The following is a 21,349-nucleotide window of genomic DNA, read 5'->3' as shown; positions in this document are numbered from 1 at the left end:
GGCAGGAGGCATCTCTGTTGATATGCCTAACTAGGGGTATGAAAATCGAGAAAGACAGCAGTCAATGGTGCCTAAAAAAAAACCTTAAGCCTGAACTGGTACAGGGGTACTGCACAGGTAAAGAAAAAGGGTTTCTTTGCCTCTTGAGATTTACAAAAAATGTTGCACAGCATCTAAGCAAATCTGTAACCAGAAAGTCACATATATATTTTTAATGAAGCATGGGGAGTTTCTCTCGACAAACAGTACTAGTTATATGTCTTACCATCTCTCTTACTTTCAGCTTTTAAGAACAATGGGCTTCTCTATTTAGTTATAAAGAGGAAGTCTGTTGTTAAAATCATTTAGAAAGCAGACATGAAATTAAAGGGGGAAACGCAAAACACAACTCAGAATTTCCAGAAATATCCAGTATTTGATACATAGGAATCCTATCTCCCCACAAGTTTAATCTTAAAATGGGATTTGTCTAATAAGTCCATCTGCTGAACACCTTCACCACCTTGTTCTGAGGCTGGAAAGCCAATACACACCTCAGCATAAAAACTGAGGTTTAAAAGGGAAAATAGCTTGTTCAGCATCCCAGCAATTAGTTAGCAATAGTCCCATTGGTTATTAAATCAGAATGAGTGAGTACAATAACTAGATTTTAAATCAAGTGTCAGGGACTGGCAGGACACTGATGAGTGTGCACCAGGACAAGGGGGCCTGGAGTTTGACTGGGGGGGGGCAGTGATTTGTGGGGAACTATGCTTGTCAGGAGGCAAGAGTCAGGGCAAGGCGAAGCTTCACAGTTGGAGGGTGGAGCACAGAATGGGTCAGAAAAAGAGGAAGGTCAGGCAAGCAAAAGGCCAGGTGTTCCCCCCGCCTCCTCCTGCACCACTGTCTCCCAGAACCAGTAGGGAATTGAAGAGGGACGAGCAAAGGAAGTTGACTTGCAGGCACAGTCTCTGGCTGCATGCGCACAGCCTGTAGGGGGGAGGTACATAACTGGTGGAAATGGAGTGGCCCCCTGTACAACAGCTCCATAATAATAATAATTTTATTATTGATACCCCACCCATCTAGCTGGGTTTTGCCAGCCACTCTGGGTGGCTTACAACGTATCTTAAAACATAATAAAAACATCGAGTGTTAAAAACCTCCTGATACAGGGCACAAAGTACAGACCTGGGAATAGCTGCCTAGACATTAGACTGGTGTGCATGGGTATTTGGAGCCATACAAACTACTCTTCAGTGTCAGCTTTGACAATAAAGAGTTTACTATTTGCTATGTGCATTTTTTGGTTGGGGAGCACCCTTTCTAGGCCTCTCTTCTGGCCTTCAGATCTCTCTCCAAGCCACAAACGTCTCCCCAGGCCACATCCTCGCTGGCCCTGCTTCATAGCCCAAGTAGTTTTGCCTGGCTAGAATGTGGCCTTGAACTCTGACCGTGCCTCTTGCTTGTGTGGATGGCAGGAACAAACCTACTGTACAAATGTAAAATTAACATTTGTTCCTCCATGCACTTATGCCTCTGGTCTCAGAAGGTTGCCCAGAAGGGAGTTGAGGGCTTTGGGCTGAAGGTTGCCCACCCCTGTCTTAAACCAATAGCAAAACTGGCTATTAGCATTTGTAATTTATAGGGCCAAAGATCCAAAAACTAGCTAGGCTACTAACTGCAAGAGCTAGTAAAGTTCTTGAAATTTTGCATTGAAACAAAAGGCCTTCATATTCCTGTATCGCAGGCTGTGCTGGAAACTCCCTTCAGGTTCAAAGGTGATTTCCCATGCAGCATAGAGAGCAAACAATGTCTGCTCACCACAAAAAGGGAGGGGGGGGAGTATGGGTAAATAAACTTTGCCACATTTAAAGTAGTCCAGTTCTCGCAATAACCTCTCTCTAGGCCTGCTCAGAATCTTTCATAAAAGACAGCATCACTACTCCACCACTTTTTGTGCTACCACATAAAAAGAGCTGTGCTTCCCTTTCCCATCCAGCCAGAGAACTGTGCTCTCTTGGATTGGTTCTTAAAAGGGAATGAGGGGCGATTTCTCTCACCTTTCTGCTTTAGTTTCCTAGAGCAGCAGATGGGATGCAGTCTGACTGCTTTGTTCCTCAAGCAACAAAGCTCCCCGTCTTTGCCAGCTGTTAATTAAAAGTGATAAATGAGACAAAAAAGGGAAATATCTATGCTAGCAGCATTTCTACTTCCCCCCACCTTCATCGGGGGTTTCCACACATGGGAGGGTCAACCTCTGTGAACTCCGTGTATCCTCTTTTAAGAAGAACCAGACAGCCTTCACAGTTCTTAGGTCTGTTGAAAAGACGTGCAACTGAAACTGCCTAGATCAGGGGTCAGCAACCTTTTTCAGCCGGGGGCCGGTCCACCGTCCCTCAGACCTTGTGGTGAGCCAGACAATATTTTTTTTTGGGGGGGGGGAATGAACAAATCTATGCCCCACAAATAACCCAGAGATACATTTTTAATAAAAGCACACATTCTACTCATGTAAAAACACCAGGCAGGCCCCACAAATAACCCAGAGATGCACTTTAAATAAAAGGACACATTCTACGCATGTAAAAACACGCTGATTCCCGGACAGTCTGCAGGCCGGATTTAGAAGGCGATTGGGCCGCATCTGGCCCCCGGGCCTTAGATTGCCTACCCCTGGCCTATATCATCAACCCTTGATGGATTATGAGGTGTCAAGAAGTCCAAGCATTCCTATAACAAAGTTAAAATGCATCACACTGTCTGCTGTTTCAGTAGGTTCTCTTATTTTCCACACCCCAATGCACACACCCCTTTTTTAGTTTAGCAGCCAATTGCATGAAATTTAAGAGCTACTAACTGGTATGATGTCACTGCCCATGTTTAGATTACTATTGCTTATCCCTTTCTGCCCTGAGATAAAGCGTTGGATATTTTATGGGATGTTACACAAGTATGAAACCTGGGAACAGCATGAAGTTCAGGGAAAGAGACAGAGTATAAAGTTTAATATTTTCTACCTGTTTTCTTATTCATTGTAACAGTGGGATGAATTGGTTTGCAATCTATAAAAAGCTATTTTTACTAAGATGGTTTTCCCACATCTGTTTGTAACACCGAATAAGCACGTTAAGAATTTGTACCGTACAGGTTGGGTATATAAAGATGCCAATTAAGATGCAACTGCACACACCCCAAGCTCTAAGGCTCGTTCGTTATCACTCTGTACTCCTCAACTCTTTTCACTGTGCTTAACAACTTAAGAGTGCAAGACTGTATAACATCTATTCATTTTAACCAGGCTTATTTCAAATAATGCCCTATATAGAACTCTAAAGCTATGCTCTTTCTCTCTGTGATTTATAAGCAATGCACACAGATTTTTTTCCTCATCTACAGATTTACCTTGCCCCATTGCAGTTCAATGGACTATAAGAACAAGGTCTTTCTTCTGCTTTCTGTATTAAGAAAAATTAAGCAAGCAGAGGTTATCAACTCAAACACATCCATCACTAGCAAAGGGAAATCCTAGTTTCCCCATCAATATTCAAGCTGCAAGAGAAAATGTAAAGACCTTATTCTGGCATTATTATTCAAATAGATTATTATTAACATCAAATAATTTTTAAGGGAGCAGACTTCAAACATATAAGAATTAGACAAATAATGTGAGACACTCTATAGCTTGTTTGAGCACTGCCAAAGCCCTATCACCCTGGTATCAGAACACTCTGAAGCATCTAACAGCTCACATAGTTGAAGACTTGGACAGTAGCCAAACCACCTCCCTAGCTGGGTCATTAAATCCAACTAAAGGGGGGGGGGGAGGAATTCAGGCTCTATCTCAGGTCATCACAGCCTGCCTTCCCTACTCCCAGGGATGTGTTCAGTGGACAAAGATATTCTCAAAAGAGAAATGTAAAGCTATTGTTAAAAATAATTGTTTAAGGCTTCTGCAATTATAACTAGGCAGCTAAAAGCCAGAATTTAGCCTCCAAAACTACAGCTAAAGAAAAAGGGGCCATCAACTGAGGAACATTACCATCACAAACCCCAGTGAAATTAATAGGTGCTTCATGAGTATAGCTCTCACTTCTGTTCCATTTCAGAGGAATTCAAAATCAAACCATTTACAGGAGACAGTGAACCAAAGTTTAAAACTACTAACAGAGTTAGTAGTAAAAGTCTGATGTTTTCCAGCAGTCAAGATTTCTGTGGTGCAAGTGGGCAAGCCCCACTGAATGTCACTCCCTGTATTTAATTTAACATTTATCAGTTGATGTGAAAAAATATAGCAAAATTATTATTTTTAAAAAATGTTATTCAGTGATCCCAATTTCAAAGTTCATATAGGTTACTCTTATCAAGTTACTTGAAGTAGTCAAAATACTGGCTGGACATATTTTCCTATACTGGTGTGTTTAATTAATTAAGTAATTAGCATATCTCCGTTCAGCTGAAGATCAGAGCAGTTCACAACATAAAAATGCAAAATGAGAACACAAAATACATAATAAAACAAAAACAAACCAATAACCTCCTTCCACAAATACGTTTAAAATATAATAGATATTTATTTATATCTGAAACCTTACTATTCCAGTAGCCTATTGGTTAACCTCTCTACATGCACATTGTAATGCATTCCCTACCATGCAACCATGCTGAATTTGAATAAGCTGACAATGTCATGGCCTAAGGAGTATATCAAATGCTTCTGAAATGTAAAAAGGAGGGGGGGGATACAGAGCTGTGTTATCAGCACATGTAAAAGTATTAGAAGCTTTGTAGGGTTCAGTGTAAGAGATGAATATACCTATAGTGGACCTGATCTGTGATCCTCTCTGAATTTCATATAAACCTCCTTCTATGCAAATACTCAAGCAAAACCATAGTGGGTGATGGGTTTCACACCAGCTCACCCCACATTCCCTTGCTGCCCATTGATGCTTATGAAGGACCAAACCACAAGATATCTACACCACTAAACCAGAGTGTAACATACAGTGACTGGGACCTAAATCCTTTGGGGCTAGTAAGGCCTTATTTCGAACCTTACACCCGATATGTGATCCAATAAGACGACTCTGATGGTGTTTCCTGCTTGGCAGGGGGTTGGACTCGATGGCCTTTATGGTCTCTTCCAACTCTATGATTCTATGATTCTATGACTTATGAGGGGGCAAGCTAGCCTGATTCTGATCCTCCAACGTATGTTCACTCTAGCATCTGTATATGTAACCTCTGCCTGTGTGGGTCCTAATGGGCTTAAGCAGAGTAAAACTTAAGAGGCAATAGACCCTCTAAGTCCAAAGAAATATCAAGGTGCTGGACACTTCAGAGCTGCTTCTCTGCAAAAAGCTTTAGTCCCAAAGGGATGGGACAACCACAGCAAATGGCAGATGTATAATTTGCAGCTTACATACAACAGCAGCAAGAATACTCATCGCGAAGTATTGGAAGACACAAGATCTACCCACCCGGGAAGAATGGCAGATGAAGGTGATGGACTATATGGAACTGGTGGAAATGACTGGCAGAATCCGAGACCAGGGAGAAGAGTCGGTGGAGGAAGATTAGAGGAAATTTAAAGACTATTTACAGAAACACTGTAAAATTAATATCTGTTAGAAGGATGTTGGAACAATATTATATGATTTTAGCAGGAAGGATATAAAGGATTTGGGAATAACTGACTGTTAATTGGTGAAAGGAGGAAAAGTAAAGTTACATTATATTAAGACAATTTACAGGACAAAAAATTTAAAAGAGGGAAAGGATTTGCTGAAATAGATAATAGACCTAGAATACAAAAAAGGGAGGTGTGAGGAGGTCAAGGAAATAAGCTAATGAAAGAATCGTAATGAGGAGATCGGATGCATTTTCTTTTTTGCGTTTTTGTTTTTGTTTAATGGGCTTTATGTTTATTTTTTCTTTCTGTAATTGTTGAAACTTTAATAAATATTATTTAAATATATATATATATAATTTGCAGCTTACACAACATAAGAGCCCAAAAATATTATTCAGAACAAACTTCCATTCCCTCCTTCTAGCTCTCCACTGTGAAACTCCTCACTACTGGGCTGAACCAACCCATTTGTAAGGATTACACATACAGCTAGTGTGAACTAGCAACTGATCAGCTAAGAACAGCACGAGTAAATGCCATTCTAAACCAAAACCTCTTGGGATAATAAAGGCAAAATCTTCAAAAACTTATTAGTCCCTTTTAGGAGATGGAAGAGTATGAGTACAGTGGTACCTCGGGTTACATACGCTTCAGGTTACACCCTCCACTAAGCCAGAAATGGTGCTTCAGGTTAAAAACTTTGCTTCAGGATAAGAACAGAAATCGGGTTCCGGCAGCGCAGCAGCAGCAGGAGGCCCCATTAGCTAAAGTGGTGCTACAGGTTAAGAACAGTTTCAGGTTAAGTACGGACCTCCGGAACGAATTAAGTACTTAACCCGAGGTACCACTGTAATGGGGGACGCAGGTGGCGCTGTGGGTAAAAGCCTCAGCGCCTAGGGCTTGCCGATCGAAAGGTCGGCGGTTCGAATCCCTGCGGCGGGGTGCGCTCCCGTCGTTCGGTCCCAGCGCCTGCCAACCTAGCAGTTCGAAAGCACCCCTGGGTGCAAGTAGATAAATAGGGACCGCTTACTAGCGGGAAGGTAAACGGCGTTTCCGTGTGCGGCTCTGGCTCTGGCTCTGGCCAGAGCAGCGATGTCACGCTGGCCACGTGACCCGGAAGTGTCTCCGGACAGCGCTGGCCCCCGGCCTCTTGAGTGAGATGGGCGCACCAACCCCAGAGTCTGGCAAGACTGGCCCGTACGGGCAGGGGTACCTTTACCTTTACCTTTTACCACTGTAATGAGCACTTTTCTTTTGTGAGAATTTAACCAATTTAAAGGGCTGCCCACTGAACAACTATGATTTTAAAAATAAATAACAAGAGGGGGAAATCCAAACTTAAATGAGATACAGCACTCAAATAAGTCAACAGAAAATACAAAGTGGCAGAATTGTTTGTTACAGCATACAAAAAAAAAAAAAAGACTCAGAAAGACAGATTGAAACATAACAATATTAAGATCATCTACAGATACTTTATTTTCCTCAAGATTTGTCAAGTCCCACATATCCTTTCCCCCTTATTTACCTAAAAGCACATTACAACTACCAGAGGTAGGAAATAGGAAGACTGCAACTTGGCAAGCTGCCTTATACAGAATCAGATCCATCTAGTATTGTCTACACTGACTGGCAGTGCCCTCTCCAAGGATGTGTGCTTTGCACACCTTCTGTGTGCAAAGCAGATGCTCTATCGATGAGAAACAGCCCTCTCCCAAAAAGGAAACATGCAAATATTTTTTTGTACAAGTTCATTCCAAACCGTTGGCCTTAATGAGACCAGGATACAAGAGCACCTACATGAGATTACCTGGCATTTCTCTCTATCTACCCACAGTGCAAGACAGCCAAATCATTGGACGGGCATAAATTAGGTTGGCTCTGGTACAGCAAGAAAGATACCCATTACTGCACAGGAGACAAGCATGACGGCCAGTTCCTGTATCCTGCTGACAACCTCTGAGCCCACACACACTACATTACTGAGTGTATTTCAAACAGTCGAACACAGACCCTGGGATAGAGGAAAAAAGCAAGAATATACCAAAGCACTAACCAGTATCCCATACTATCAAATGCATAATGTTCATAGTCCTGCTCAGAGAAGCTCCACCCAGTCTGCACCCAAAACAGGTAGTACCCTTCACACAGCATGGATGTGTCCACGTCAAATACTGGAGAAAATTGGGAAAGAATCCACTTTCTTTCAGTATTGTACAAAGCGCAAAAAAAACTGTTTCTAACAGAGGCGTAATATCTAAGAATAAAGTTACAGTGGTACCTCAGGTTACATATGCTTCAGGTTACATACGCTTCAGGTTACATACGCTTCAGGTTACAGACTCCGCTAACCCAGAAATAGTGCTTCAGTTTAAGAACTTTGCTTCAGGATGAGAACAGAAATCGTGCTCCGGCGGCAGCAGGAGGCCCCATTAGCTAAAGTGGTGCTTCAGGTTAAGAACAGTTTCAGGTTAAGAACAGACCTCCAGAACGAATTAAGTACTTAACCTGAGGTACCACTGTATTGAACTGCTTACTGCTTACCCCAACTTTAGCAAAAAGTCTTTTATGGGAATCTGTGTCCCTAAACTTGGAAACGATGAAACAATTCCTAAAGCAGACACGCTGATTCTCAGCGAGTTGGAATGTGCCCGAGGTTCATGGCAGCCTTGTATCATAAGAACATGATGAAATCCAATTCAGGGAACAGGATTCCATCCATGTCCTATACTAGGGGAGTAAAATCCTTTTCAGCCCCAGGGCTACAATGCCTCATGGGCAAACTTCCAGGGGCTGCATGCCAGGGTGGGCTGAGCCAGAGGCAACAGAGGCTGGAGCAATGAACATGACTCTTACCTTTGTACAGTAGGCTACATGTGCAAGCCAGAAGTTTCTACACACCCCTATCTCTCCATCTAGACAAGCAAGAGACATTATCATAGTTCAAGGGCACATTCCAGTGAGGCGAAAGTACTCAAGGAGGGTGCACAGCAGAGCTAGCAAGGACTGCAGCCAAGGTAGAGAGAGCATGTAAAGAGGCTTGGAGAGCAATATTTGGACCCTGGGCCTGACGTTCACTGCTCTGTCCTAAACAAACGCCAAAAAAATCCCCTTTACTTTCATTTAAGAAACTGGCAAGGAATGAAAGCTCAGTTCTGTAAGTGTGCCTGCTACATTCTGCATTGCATAGGGAAAAAATAAAACATCACAGCTATGATGGACAAAAGTAAGTTTTCTTTGTCAGATATGATATACAAAACTAGAATATTATAGGCAGGGAATGTAAATGTTACTTCACCTGTTAAAGTTTACCTTTTTTTAGAATGTCACATCATCAAAACCTCTATTCACTACCACGCCCATTTCAGAGATGAATAAAAGAAAATGTGTAATGATTTGGTGGGAAGCAGAGGATTAATAGGGGGAGAAATCCAAGCTGTTCTACAATAACATTAGTAGTATTGTTTACATAGAGTCCCCAATATAATAAATAAAGAAACTTGTATGCCACCCTATACCCGTAGATCTCAAGGTGGTTCACAACATAAAAAACACAAAATACATAATAAAAACAACCCACTAATCCCCCTTCACACAACACATTTTAAAAGAGCATTAGATTAAGGTTACCAGATGTCCCCGTTTCCCGGGGACAGTCCCCGGATTTACAAATCAGTCCCCATAGAAAATCCTATCATTCCTATTGAAGTTGAAAAGTGTCCCCGGATTCATTGAAAAAAATCTGGTAACCTTACATTAGATATCAACCAGCCAAAGGCCTTGTTAAAGGTGTATAATGAAGGCACCAGCCAAACCTCCCTGGGGACAGCATTCCACAAAGAGAAAGCCACTGCAGAAAAGATCCATTCTTGTGTTGCCCTCCTCCTGTGCAAGAGCTCAAACTACAGAAGGAATGAAACAATCGCCAGGAGCTTTCAGGTGCATTCCTTGCACACCGGCATCTCTCATCCTAAACCTTTTTGCTCACATAGACATAGGCATAACACTGCTGTCATGTCAGGGTAATGTTTTCTGTGCCTGGCACAGGTGTTGCTACATACCGCTCTAATCTCATGGTGCTGGCACAGTGTAATCTTTAAGATCTTACCTGGACATGAGCTGGAGTAGAGGAGAGATCTATCCACAGCTAATAACTATGGGATCAACACAGAACCTTTATATTCAGAAAGAGTATCACATGATGGGGACAAGCAACAAAACAACTCAGCTGTTGAGTTTCTAGAGGAATCTAGCTAGCCACTCTTGGAAACAAAATGCTGGACTAGATGAACCTTTTGATCTGATCCAGCAAAGAAGCTATTCTTACCAAACAGGTGGTCTTTGAAAAACACATGCAGACAGAACAATGGGGCATACTCATTTTTCCATGTTTTTGGTGATAACACAAATGCCTTCTATATTAAATTTATCAAATTGTTTATTTATGCTGTTTTGTTTGCATTGCCTGTTGGTCAGAGGATTCAAAAAAATAATCAATAGGTTTCAACCCATTAAAACTATCACAACAAAAGCATCACATTGCCAATAAATAACTGTTGATGAGAAGCATATGCTTGCATCATGCCTTATCAGTTTATAGTGACAATTATCACCAAGGCATTTAGAGAACTCGTACCTGGCTACTATAACTGTCATTATCTAGAAATATCTACACTTGGGTAGTATGTTCAGCATTGTGGGGGGAGGTATTTTAGCTGCTTCCAACTGAAAATATATACAATTTCCTTCTATCTAAAACTATACTGTTGCCCAGGCTCAGGCCATGAAGAAATCATGCTATACAGCTAATATCTTAATGGCTCCCTTCGAACTGCTTCAATTCACATCCTTCAGCATTTTCGCCACCACATTTCCAGATTGCTCGCTACACACCAATGAGGGCTAGAAACCACAGTAATGAAAATGCCCCTTAACCTGGTTGAAAATTGTATGTGAATGTAATAAAAAATTATTAAATTATATATTCATAGGCTCTAATCCTTCTGAAGTGAGTCATGGCTAATGTGAGTCTAATAACCTCCAATAGAACTTTACTTCAGTGCGACTGTGGACAACGCTCAACTATTACCCTTTATCAAACCAATAAGTGCATTCAAGTGCTATGCTATGGCTTAGGATGACAAAACATGAACAAATAAGAGCACGCTTCAGGCCCACGTGCTCCCTTATATGCCTCCACTGCCAAAGCTAGTAAGAGAACAGAAGCTTCTGTCTCACTATGTTTTGTCATGTTGTCCGGACCAACAAACTGTGGCTAATACCAACTATGGTTTCAAAACCAACTAACTTCAAATCCTAATTGACTCGTTTAAATTAACCATAGCTAAGATTAACAGGGTCACAACAAAAGCAGAACCAAAAAGCTTCTGAATTCATCTTTCTAAGTGAAGAGGACAAAAGGGGAATGCACAAGCAAAAATCTCATATGGACTTCTTCCTGTACTGTTGGCCTCTGTCCTTCTCAAGAGACAATGGAGTGCACCTCTGGGGGTGAAGTCAAACTGCTGTGATAGCATACCGAAGCAACCTCCCTGGGGCTCAAGCCTAGGCAATGTGTATGGAGCTCCTGGGATGCCCAGATGACAAGACCCACCCCCCTCGGCCTCGCTGACATAGTCCAAAAGAAAGCAGAGCAATACTTCTGGCTGCAGGAGTTGCTAGAAGGAGGCGTACAAGGCACCATCTGATCATCTTAGGGACTCCACTCTGGATTTGTGTAGGGTTTATTCCTTAGCCTATTCTCTTAAAGAAGTGGATGTTTAGCATCAGAGTTTTCCTTCTCCTAGATGGGCTACCTTTCCAGGTTGATTTCTCCCATCTACCCTTCAGTTCCCTCTATGCATGTGGAGAAGCTAAAGAATTGGTGGTCCCTGGTTTAAATGATACAGCAACCATTTGGTATACAGTGGTACCTCGGGTTACATACGCTTCAGGTTACAGTCTCCACTAACCCAGAAATAGTACCTTGGGTTAAGAGCTTTGCTTCAGGATGAGAACAGAAATCGTGCTCCAACGTCGTGGCAGCAGCAGGAGGCCCCATTAGCTAAAGTGGTGCTTCAGGTTAAGAACAGTTTCAGGTTAAGTACGGACCTCCGGAACGAATTAAGTACTTAACCTGAGGTATCACTGTACACATTTGCTCAGGAAATAAATGACTTGGAAAGCTAGAAGCTTGATTTAAATCAACTATTTAAATCACCTTGATTGACCCTTCTACCTATTTCTAGATGTCAATGACTGTACTCATAGAAGCATGAAATGCCCTACATGACATGTCTTACTCTATTCTACAATAACTGAAGTTAGTCCAAAATTGCTATCACTTCCATAATTATTTTCTCTCTCATATGTGTCCCTCTAAAATGAAACGAATGACACACCTCTCCAAAAAGAATAAAAAACTTTCTTAAGGTGTGAGGAAATTCTGGCCCTCACTTGTTGCTGGGTTCCAACTAGCGTCAGCCCCAGTTTGTCTTATTTTTGTTGCTTAAAACCAACGTTCTGTTTCATCTGATAAGATACAGAGTAGATGTTCAAAAGTCAAAATACATAAATTGTAAAAAAATTAATCCTCACCTTGGCAAGTGGTCTTTCTAAGCAATCAATAAAGCTTTGCTTTCAGACCCTATCAAAAATTTCATCAGCACATCACACTAAACTGGGACAGGAACCTCTGGCCCATGGGCCCAATTTGGTCCGTGAGGTCATTTCCCCCAAACCTCGCATGGGTGGACTTTAAAGGGGGGGGGGTCTGCTTGTTTTCCGTAAGCAGGCAATGAAAACAAGTGGGCCCAGTTTTTTTACTCATCATTCACGATGGAGCCGTCCTTGCCAGAGCCAAGGTCTGCTTTTGACACCAGCACTAACAAGACTACTCCATTGCACAGCAATGAAGAAATGGGTGCTTGTTTCCCCGCACAGTCCTTCCTCTCCATAGCTAAGACACAGAGCAGGGACTCACTTAAAGTAGTCGCCCTTTGCAGCATTTTCTCCCACACTTTCAAAGATTGCACCAGACCAGTGTGGGAGAAACTGCTGCAAAGAACTCTCAGATTCGCCCCCCCACCCACCCAATCCTTGGACAGGAATATAGGGAATGGAAGGGATTTTGACAGATGGGTGGGACAACCTGCCTGCCAATCATGTGTTGTCACAATAACAGTTTGTGATTGCCAGGTGGATTGCCCTGCACATCTGTCAAAATTGGCTCACAGAAGGGCTGAAAAATTCAGCACCCCTGCACCAAACCACAGTGTGCACAAGCCAGAATGAGCTGCAGCATGTCTCATGCACTATTCCCTGGCTGTGTGGCTAGGAAGAACTTGTAAGCTTTTGTTTAACCATGATTTGCTGTGTCATCTACAGCAACAAATTGTGGTTAACATTATCTATGGTTAATTTTAAAGCAAGAAGCGAACTAAGCCACAGTAACTGAAGCAGGATTATTTAAACTAGCCACACGCAAGATTAACCTCCGTTCCAGGTCTGGATAACATGGCAAATTGTGATTAATAACAAGCAGAAACAAGACCTTCCAAACTCTTCCTTTCAGGGTGAAAGGGAAGCTGAGTGCATAACCCTGAGATTTCTTGCAGCTCAGTCTGGCTTTTCTGGCTTGTGCTAAGCTATGGTTTTGTGCGATGTGTTAAAGAAGTGTTTACATATAAGGTTTAGTCAGCAAACCTCTTAAGAAAACTGCAACAGTTCAGATCTAACACCAAACCAGGGTCTGGTACTATGTAAAGTAGGCCTTTGGCATATTCTGGTTCATGGGGTCACGAAGAGACGGACACGACTAAACGACTAAACAACAACAAAACTAGGCCTGCACTCTGGTGCTCCTCTCATGCAATCTGATTTTCTTTCTCATTGACATTTTAACACAAGTCATAGTTTGCCTGGCTTAGAGGTAACAGTAAACTATGGCTTCCACTAAATCGGAAGGGAGAAAAATCAGAATGCATGAGAGAAGAATGTGTGTGAGCACAGAGCTTGCTCACACAGTGCCAAACAAAAAACCCTACAAGGGTATAGGCAGCACTATTCACCATGATTCAAAATATTTAGAAGAAGCAATGCAAAACCTTTTGGTCAGACTACTGACCAGCCAATTAGTGACCATGGCAAGGTGCCTTTTATGAAATAAATAATCAACCACTTGATTGTAAAAAGCCTCAAAAAGATAAAAACAAGTAAATCAAGAAAAAATTACAACCCTACTTTAAAACATACAAATGTTAAAATACTAAAACAGATTAAAATTACCTCAACTTCCTAAGCATCTGGGTAGGCTTGTCTAAATAAGAATGTCTTTAGCAGGCAACAAAAAGAGTACAGTGAAGGCATCTGCTTTATCTCAATAGGTAGGGAGATCCAAACTGTAGGTGCTGCCACACTAAACCATTGAGTGCTTACAAATGCAGAATGGGTATTATGTGGCACCTGTATTAGTGCCAATTCCATTTATGTTATGTGTACTTAAAATACACGCCCCAATCCCTAATACTTCCTAAATGTGTCCCCACATACTGAGCAAGTTGTATATCTCTAATCTAATTCTACAGTATAAAAATATACACGTGGCTTTAAGTGGCAGCAATTTTTAATCACTCGAAGGAACTATACTTATGCAAGCAGTTCAATTTGTTTTTTAACCACAAAGACAAGAGGAAAAGTTTGAGAGTTATCTGTCTGCACACAGTGACTATGCTATGTCAGAATTAGAAAGGGAGCTGCAATCAAGAGGTTTTTTTGATAAGCGTATAGGAAAGGAATTCAATCAGAACAAAAGGAAAGGTGGGAAGTCTGGGAAAAGCAGGATATTTCAGGCAATCACATTAAAATGACTCAAGAGGATACTTAATACTGAAAATACCTCGTCATCCTTCAAAATAAGAACCTAATAGTGGAATTACAGAGATTTCGAAAATATATCTGCTGTTATAAACTGGCAAGTAGCTGGTTCTTTAGCTAAAAATACTAAATCAACAGGGCTAGAAACAGACTAATGTGCTACTTTGTTCCTGAGACACAGAAATTCAACTATTCATTCAGCTGTTATTTGAGGACAAGGTCAAAAATTACTATAAGAAACACTGAGCACTGAATGCATTTTTAAAACATTCTTAAGCTATATAGTTCTAAAACATGCTTACTGGTAACATAAGCAAAACTACACTTGCTTCCAAGTAAACATTTAAAGGTTTAGGTGCCAGGATGGATCAATTCTCTCTCCTTTAAACATACATTCTTCTATCTGAACTAGATTCAAGGAGATGCATTTGCATTGCTTGAGAATATCAGATCTTTTACAAGACAAATGTCAACTTACCAATACTCCTGGGCTTTCAAGCGCAGAATCCTAAGCTATTCTTATACAAAGAATAGTTGAAATATTACTATTTATTCCCTTGGCTCAACACATCCTAGCACCCCAGTTTTACCTACTCAAGTGGTAAGAGTAAGAAAAAAATGCTCAACCTTTGCAGAACACGTACCTTCCTTGAGACAAAAGAACCTCAGCAACAGGCATACACTCAGAACTATCACAGAAAATGTTACCTCCAAGGATTCTTGAAGCCATAAATATAAGAACAAAAGCAGATGCAAATATATCACTGGCTTTGAATTTCCTCCTTCATTGTCAGCTCTCAGCATGGAACAAGAGCATCTCCAACAGCTCCTAGCAAAGCAGTTACATCGCTCGGGAGCATAGGGAAAATCAGCTCTCAGTGAAGCTGTCTACTCATTCTATTATATAAAATGCTCTCACAGAGGAACACACACTAACATTTCTCTCTAAGAATGTGAATGGTGGTAAGAAGCCAGGAACAAGGCTTCAGTCCACACTGGGGGGGGGGGGGGGGAGACGACTAGCTATTTACTGCCACATCCTGAAAATCTGCTACTGGCAATATTTTCAGACCTCACTAAAAGAACAAACTTGAATTCTTGAGACCAGAACTCTCTGCAACTGAACACTCAGATGCAGATGAATCTAAAAGCCCTTTCAGGATCAAATTAATTTCCTACTGAATATAATTAACCAGCCTTACAAAAAAAACAAAAAACCCTCCTCAGCTAATGGTATGCATAATCTGAGTCCTTGCTAAGATTTCTCCAGCACCATGTACAATTAAAACCTCATGGCTGTTCCACTGATCAAAATTATTTTGACTTGCATCACAAGGGAACATTTCTGCTTGTATCACCACCGACTGATTCACATGATTACTTATATGTGGATACTCATATAAACAAGGACTGAGTAGTAATTTTGAACTGAATGATCATTTGGAGAACTGCCTTTGCAAAATAATTCTAATGGTCAGAATATATTGGTGTCAATACTGAGGGTGTAGACCCAGATTCTCTTTCTGTGCACAACACCAAACAGAAAGCTATAATTTGACACAGGGCCGGAATCAGAACTACAGCTACAAAAATATACTTCAAACTTCTCAAAACATCCAAGAGAACTTTTATTCAATTAGCTTTAGACCAACAACACTGTACGCCCCAGTTTCCTGTCCTGTTATTAGAATTAATGGTTTAAGATATTTGATATAGCAGGCAGTCTTTACTAACTTCCAATTATCTGAACATGATCCAGTTCTCAAAAACAGAGTCATCCATAAGGACAAAATGCTGACCTAGCTTTGAGTCTAGGGCTGAGTCCCTACAATTTAATCAGTCACTAAAAGTAAAGAGATAAAGTCTAGTAAACTGGGCACCCATCACTTGCCTTTCAGCTGTGCACATTCTAACTTATTTCAGAACTGCCTGCATAAGAATATTACTTGGTGATGCCTCCAAACAGGGACAAGACGTAAGATGGAAAATATTGTACTGAAATAATCTGAGATATTCATGGTTTGGAAGTCTTCTGCTGTCTGATTATTAGCGAAGGTCAAAACCAGGGTAAGGTAAAGGAGTTCCACCATGACCATTCCCTATCCTGAAACGGGAGAAAGATGGTGTCCTAAAATGTTATGTAGCTCATCACAAAGCCACAGAATAAATTTCTCCCAATAAAATAATTTAAAAAGAATTCTCAAGAAAAAAAATCATTGCTCTCAACTAGCCAACCTCATCCTTCCTTCAAGAAAGCACAAAGGTAAGGGGGTATCTGTGACTTTACCAAGAGGTTCAACACTTCCAGACTATTAACGGTATTCTTACCAAGAATTTTGATGTTTTGTTTTATATTTTTGTAAACCTCTTAGAGGTTGTCTTGCAGTCAAGTGGTACCTACTTTTGCTTTAAAAATTTTTTTTTAAAAAAATAAGACCTTGAGATGTCTCAATGGCATGGAAGGAAAAGAGTCTGAAAAAATAAAGGAACGTTACGGAAGAGTTTCCCAGGAGTTTGCAATCTCTATAAGAAAATGTTCTCTCCTTTTTCTTTCCATCTTGAATGTCTTTTAAGAAAAAAGTATTTTGATGGAGCTATATGCCCTCAACCAATGTTAGGCATAGTGAAAGGAAAAGGGTCCTTGTTTCTCAAGATACACCTTGTTCTACCTTCTTCTCCAGTATCACCAACCATCTTCAAGAGCTGAATTTAATTATCATCATCTTGATAAAGTCTTGCTAAAAAAAAAACACAGTTTGAACACACATTAACAAATTGGAAATTCCATTACCCTTCATAGGATTAAGTAATTAGGATGACTACACATGTCAGAAATATGCCATTCCTCAGAAACCTGGGAGATGTCCCAGGAGAGCAACATGGAGAAGAAAAAGAAACACTAAGACATATCCCACAATCCTACCTATCAAAAATAACTAGAGAAGCTGGAGGCTGCTTTGAATGTTGCACTTTTTCTACACAGAAAGCACAGAGAAAGGGAAAAGAGAAGGGTGTGTGTGGAAACCAAGAATAGATGCCTATTTTTCCCCTACAAGACAAAAGACGGACTTTTGAAGTCCGGGGAGGAGATAATGCACACAATGAGAAGTCAAAAGTATGCCCCATTTTTACCTACAGAGTTTGGGGGCATGCACAACAGGACAGCAGGCACCACTTCTCAGCCTCAGTAGTGCATTAAGGGAAAAGTCACTTTCCCCTTATGCCATCTTCTCAACTTATCCAAATGCCTTTAAAACCAGGAGAATCTCCACATCCCAAAGAACTGAGCTGAGGAAAGCTGGTGACACTTATTTATTCAGAAGTTTTCTTATCTGCCTAGGACAGGTTACAACAATATTACGATTAGACAATATTAAAACAAAACAGGTCAGTAACAAAAAGCAAAATCAAATATACAGGTATGGTCCTGCAAACATCACAAAAATCAAAACTGTCAGAGGCCAACATAAAGAGGAATGTCTTCAGCATACAGAAGAAGCTGTATGTTGAGGATGCTAGAAGCTTGGAATGGGGTTTTTCAGACTATAGGGGGTGCCACAGAGTGTTCTCTACCATCCCCAATACTTCAGAGGGCAGCAGAACTGCCAAGAGAGCACCCTCTGCCAATCTTAATATCTGAGGATCATTAGGAAAGGCATCAGTCTTTCAGTTATTTGGGGCCTAAGACATTTTAAGGCTTTCAAACACCAACGTGAGCATCTTGAACTGGACCCAGAAAATATCTGGCAACCACTGCAGTGGTTTCAAATCAGGGGTGATTTGAGTTCTAAATGGAACACCGGCAAGTATCCTGGCTGCTGTGCTTTGGACCAACTGAAGTTTCCAGGCTGTCTTCAAGGGCAGCCCCACAGTGTGCATCGCAATAATTCAATCTGGAGTTTATCAGAGTGTACAGTGCAGAAACAGCCATTCGCCACCCCAGCCACCCACCTCAGATCATGCTTCGAGGAGGCACAACCACCCAACCGAAATCAGCAGGAAGACCACCACTGGTCCCTGTCCAACATTAACTCAGGGATGAAGATGCTGGCAAGAATTTCTCTTTGCGTCTCTCTTCCCTGAGCCTCCTAGTTTTCCCCACCCCACCCCACAAGGCAACACTAGGGCTTCCCTCCAGGCAAAACAGCAGAAATGTCTATCAGCCACTGGGGGTGGTCAAAGACAGAATAATACTTGTTTGCTGGTGTGCTTGACTCCACCTCAGGTTTTATTCTAGGGGCACCCCTTGTGCCCTTCCCCAAACTCAAGCTCCTTCCCCCTCCCCTTGCCACAATACCCCCCTTTCCAGCCCAGCCTGCGCCTCCATCGCCAGGGCCCTCCGCATGTGTGCTTCTAACTCCCATCCCCGCCCCTCTGAACACTGGAGCAGTTTGTGGAAGGGACCCTCATCATCATCATCATCATCATCATCCCCGCCCAGGGATGCAGGGAAGCATCTTTCCCCCTGCAAATACGCAGGTAGGGGCAGAGCCTCTTTATCCATGTCAAGTTTGCCAACCCCAAACTAAATGGCTGAGAAAGGGGGGGGGGGGGAGATAGATGATGACTCTTGTATTATTCCTCCGCCACATACCTAAGGGAAAAAAAGATCTTTTTTTTTTTTGCCTTTTGGCTTCCCACTCACACACACACACACACACACCCCGACCCTCCCCCAAATTCCGCTACCTCAACGAGGGTGGGAGACATGTCTTGGTGGGGGACGGAGCAGGAGGAGGGAAGGGGCGTCTCTCATTCTCTCTCTCCCCCCCCCCCCCGATCCTCGCAGGCAAGGGTCTTTTCTTCGCACCGCACCCCTCCCCGCGCAATGTGTGCTTGTGCAGTGGGGAGGGAGGGGATTCCTCCATTTCCGAAAGAAAGGGGGGGGAAGAGAGAGAGAAAGGAGGGGAGGCTCTTTCTCCCCTCCCCCTTTCCCCCCATTCCACGCCTGAGGTAAACTGCGGTGGTGGGGGGCGTGGGGGGGGACGGTTTCGCCCCTACCCCCCTCGGGAGGAGGCAGGATCGGGGGAGGGGCGCCTCTGCCGCCGCCGCCGCCTCATTGTTCGTTCCCCTCCGCGGGGACCGGGGCGGGGTGCGGCGGGGAAGGCGAGGCAGGCGAGCGGGGTCTGGGCGGGGGGGCTCCCGGCGGAGGAGGCACCTACCAGCTCGGCGGCGGCGGCAGCAGCAGCAGCGGGTCCTGGCCGGGCTCTCGGGGCGGGGCGGAGAAGGACCCGAGGCGGCAGCGGGAGGAGAAGGAGGCGGCGCCATGTTCCCCTCCTTCCTTCCTCTCTCCCTCTCCTTTCCTTCCTTCCTCCCTTCCTTTCCTTCCCCCGGCGCGGTGAGAGGAGGAGGAGGAGGAGGGTATCGGTGGGTGGGGTAAAGCGAGGGAAGAAAAGCGGCCTTGTAATGGCGGCGGCTGAGGCGGCTTCTTTTCCCCCTCACAAGGAGCAGTAGCGGCGGCGGCTGAGGCGGCGGCGGCAGTGGCACCATCGACCGAGAGAGAGAGAGAGAGAGACAGGGCGCGAGACCGCCTGTGTGTGTGTGTGTTGCGCGTGCGCGCGCCGAGCCCTGCGAGCAAACGGCGCGGGGGGGGGAACAGGAGGAGGAGGAGGAGGAGGAGAAGCGGCTGTTGCGGCTGGCGGCGTGCGCGCGCCGGCGGAGGGGAGAGAAGTGGGCGGGGCGGGCTGCGGCGCGAGGGCGGGGAGTAGTGGGCGGGGCTCCGGAACCTCTATTCAGAGAGAGGGAGAGTGCGCGCGCGCATATGTAGGCATGCGAGGCAGGTTTGCATGCACAGAAGCGATACACAGGATTTTGCAGAGGCGCGCGCGCGCGCGGGTCACCTCCTCCTCCTCCTCCTCCCCGCTTTTGCGCGCGCAGGGGCGTTCCACCGGCTAAGGCTTTTTCCTTTTTTTTTTTTTTGCATGCATGCATGCATGCTCGCGCAAGGGAGGAGAAGGAGGAGAGGCGGGGCGGCTAACGGGGAGAAGCGCTTGCTGCAAGAGGCTGGCACGCGAGCTTGTAGCCAAGATCGTGGGGGGGAGGGAGGGAGGGGGAAAGCGGGGTTGCAAAGGAACCCACCCCACCCGCGCACGCCCCTGGCGGAAAATGCAGCGCATCCCTCTGGCACGGGGCGAAGGGAAGCAGCGCGACGCTTGCAGCGTTTGCCCTGCACTGCCAGGCGCGGCGATGCTTCTTGGGGAGGCGTCCCTAGGATAGCGGTGTCTCTGCCTTTGCGCGCCTTTGAACCCCGCCGGCGCGCGCGCGCGCACCCGCGCCCTCCCTGCCAAACGTTGTCGCCCAGGCAGATGCGGGCGATCCCTCGCAGCAGCGCGCATCCTGGCGCAGGGTGCGCCTCGGATAGCCAAGGGCCACCGAAAGTGCTGCAGCTGCTGCGGACGGTTTGCAAAGGATACGGAAGTCTCCCCCCCCCCCTTCCTTAAGGATGTGATACATGAGCAACAACAACCACCAGCAATAAAACAGAAGCATCCACTGTATTCTAGATTAGGGGGTCAGCAGCTGGAGGACAAGCTTTGGGGGGGGGGCCGGATGACATAGCGAGGGGAGGCAGTTAGCCGGTCCTGCTCTAGGCCAAAGCAACTTCCCCTGGTCAGTTCTGGCTTGGGCTGATGGGAGTTGGAGTCCAAAAGAGCTGGAGGGCACCAAGTCTGGGCAAAATTATAGTGGCAGAAGTTATCTGTGACACAGAAGCATCCCAGAAAACTTCTTTTGGAGGGGTGGGGAGCAAACTTTTTGTTGCATTTATTACATTTACATTGAAGGGACGTCCAACTCCCAATAGACTGCGATCTACTCACAGTATATAAAAAAACTAAATAAAAAAATTCCTTCCAGTAGCACCTT

At 43.9% G+C, this 21,349-nt stretch overlaps 1 protein-coding gene across 1 annotated transcript in view; it reads right to left on the bottom strand.

Annotated features, from left to right (window-relative positions):
* ARHGAP35 (Rho GTPase activating protein 35) overlaps positions 1-20,028 on the bottom strand; it is an 86,227-nt gene extending 66,199 nt beyond the window's left edge. Inside the window, exon 1 of the mRNA XM_079985280.1 lies at positions 19,648-20,028. The gene's annotated coding sequence lies outside the window, so the exon portion shown is untranslated. The remainder of the gene's footprint in view (positions 1-19,647) is intronic.
* Positions 20,029-21,349: the final 1,321 nt, after the last annotated feature.

Source organism: Podarcis cretensis (genome assembly GCF_951804945.1).
Source record: "Podarcis cretensis genome assembly, chromosome: 8".
NCBI classification, from domain to species: Eukaryota; Metazoa; Chordata; class Lepidosauria; order Squamata; family Lacertidae; genus Podarcis; species Podarcis cretensis.
Note: the sequence above shows the minus strand (reverse complement) of the source record. Positions and strands in the feature narration are given on the sequence as shown.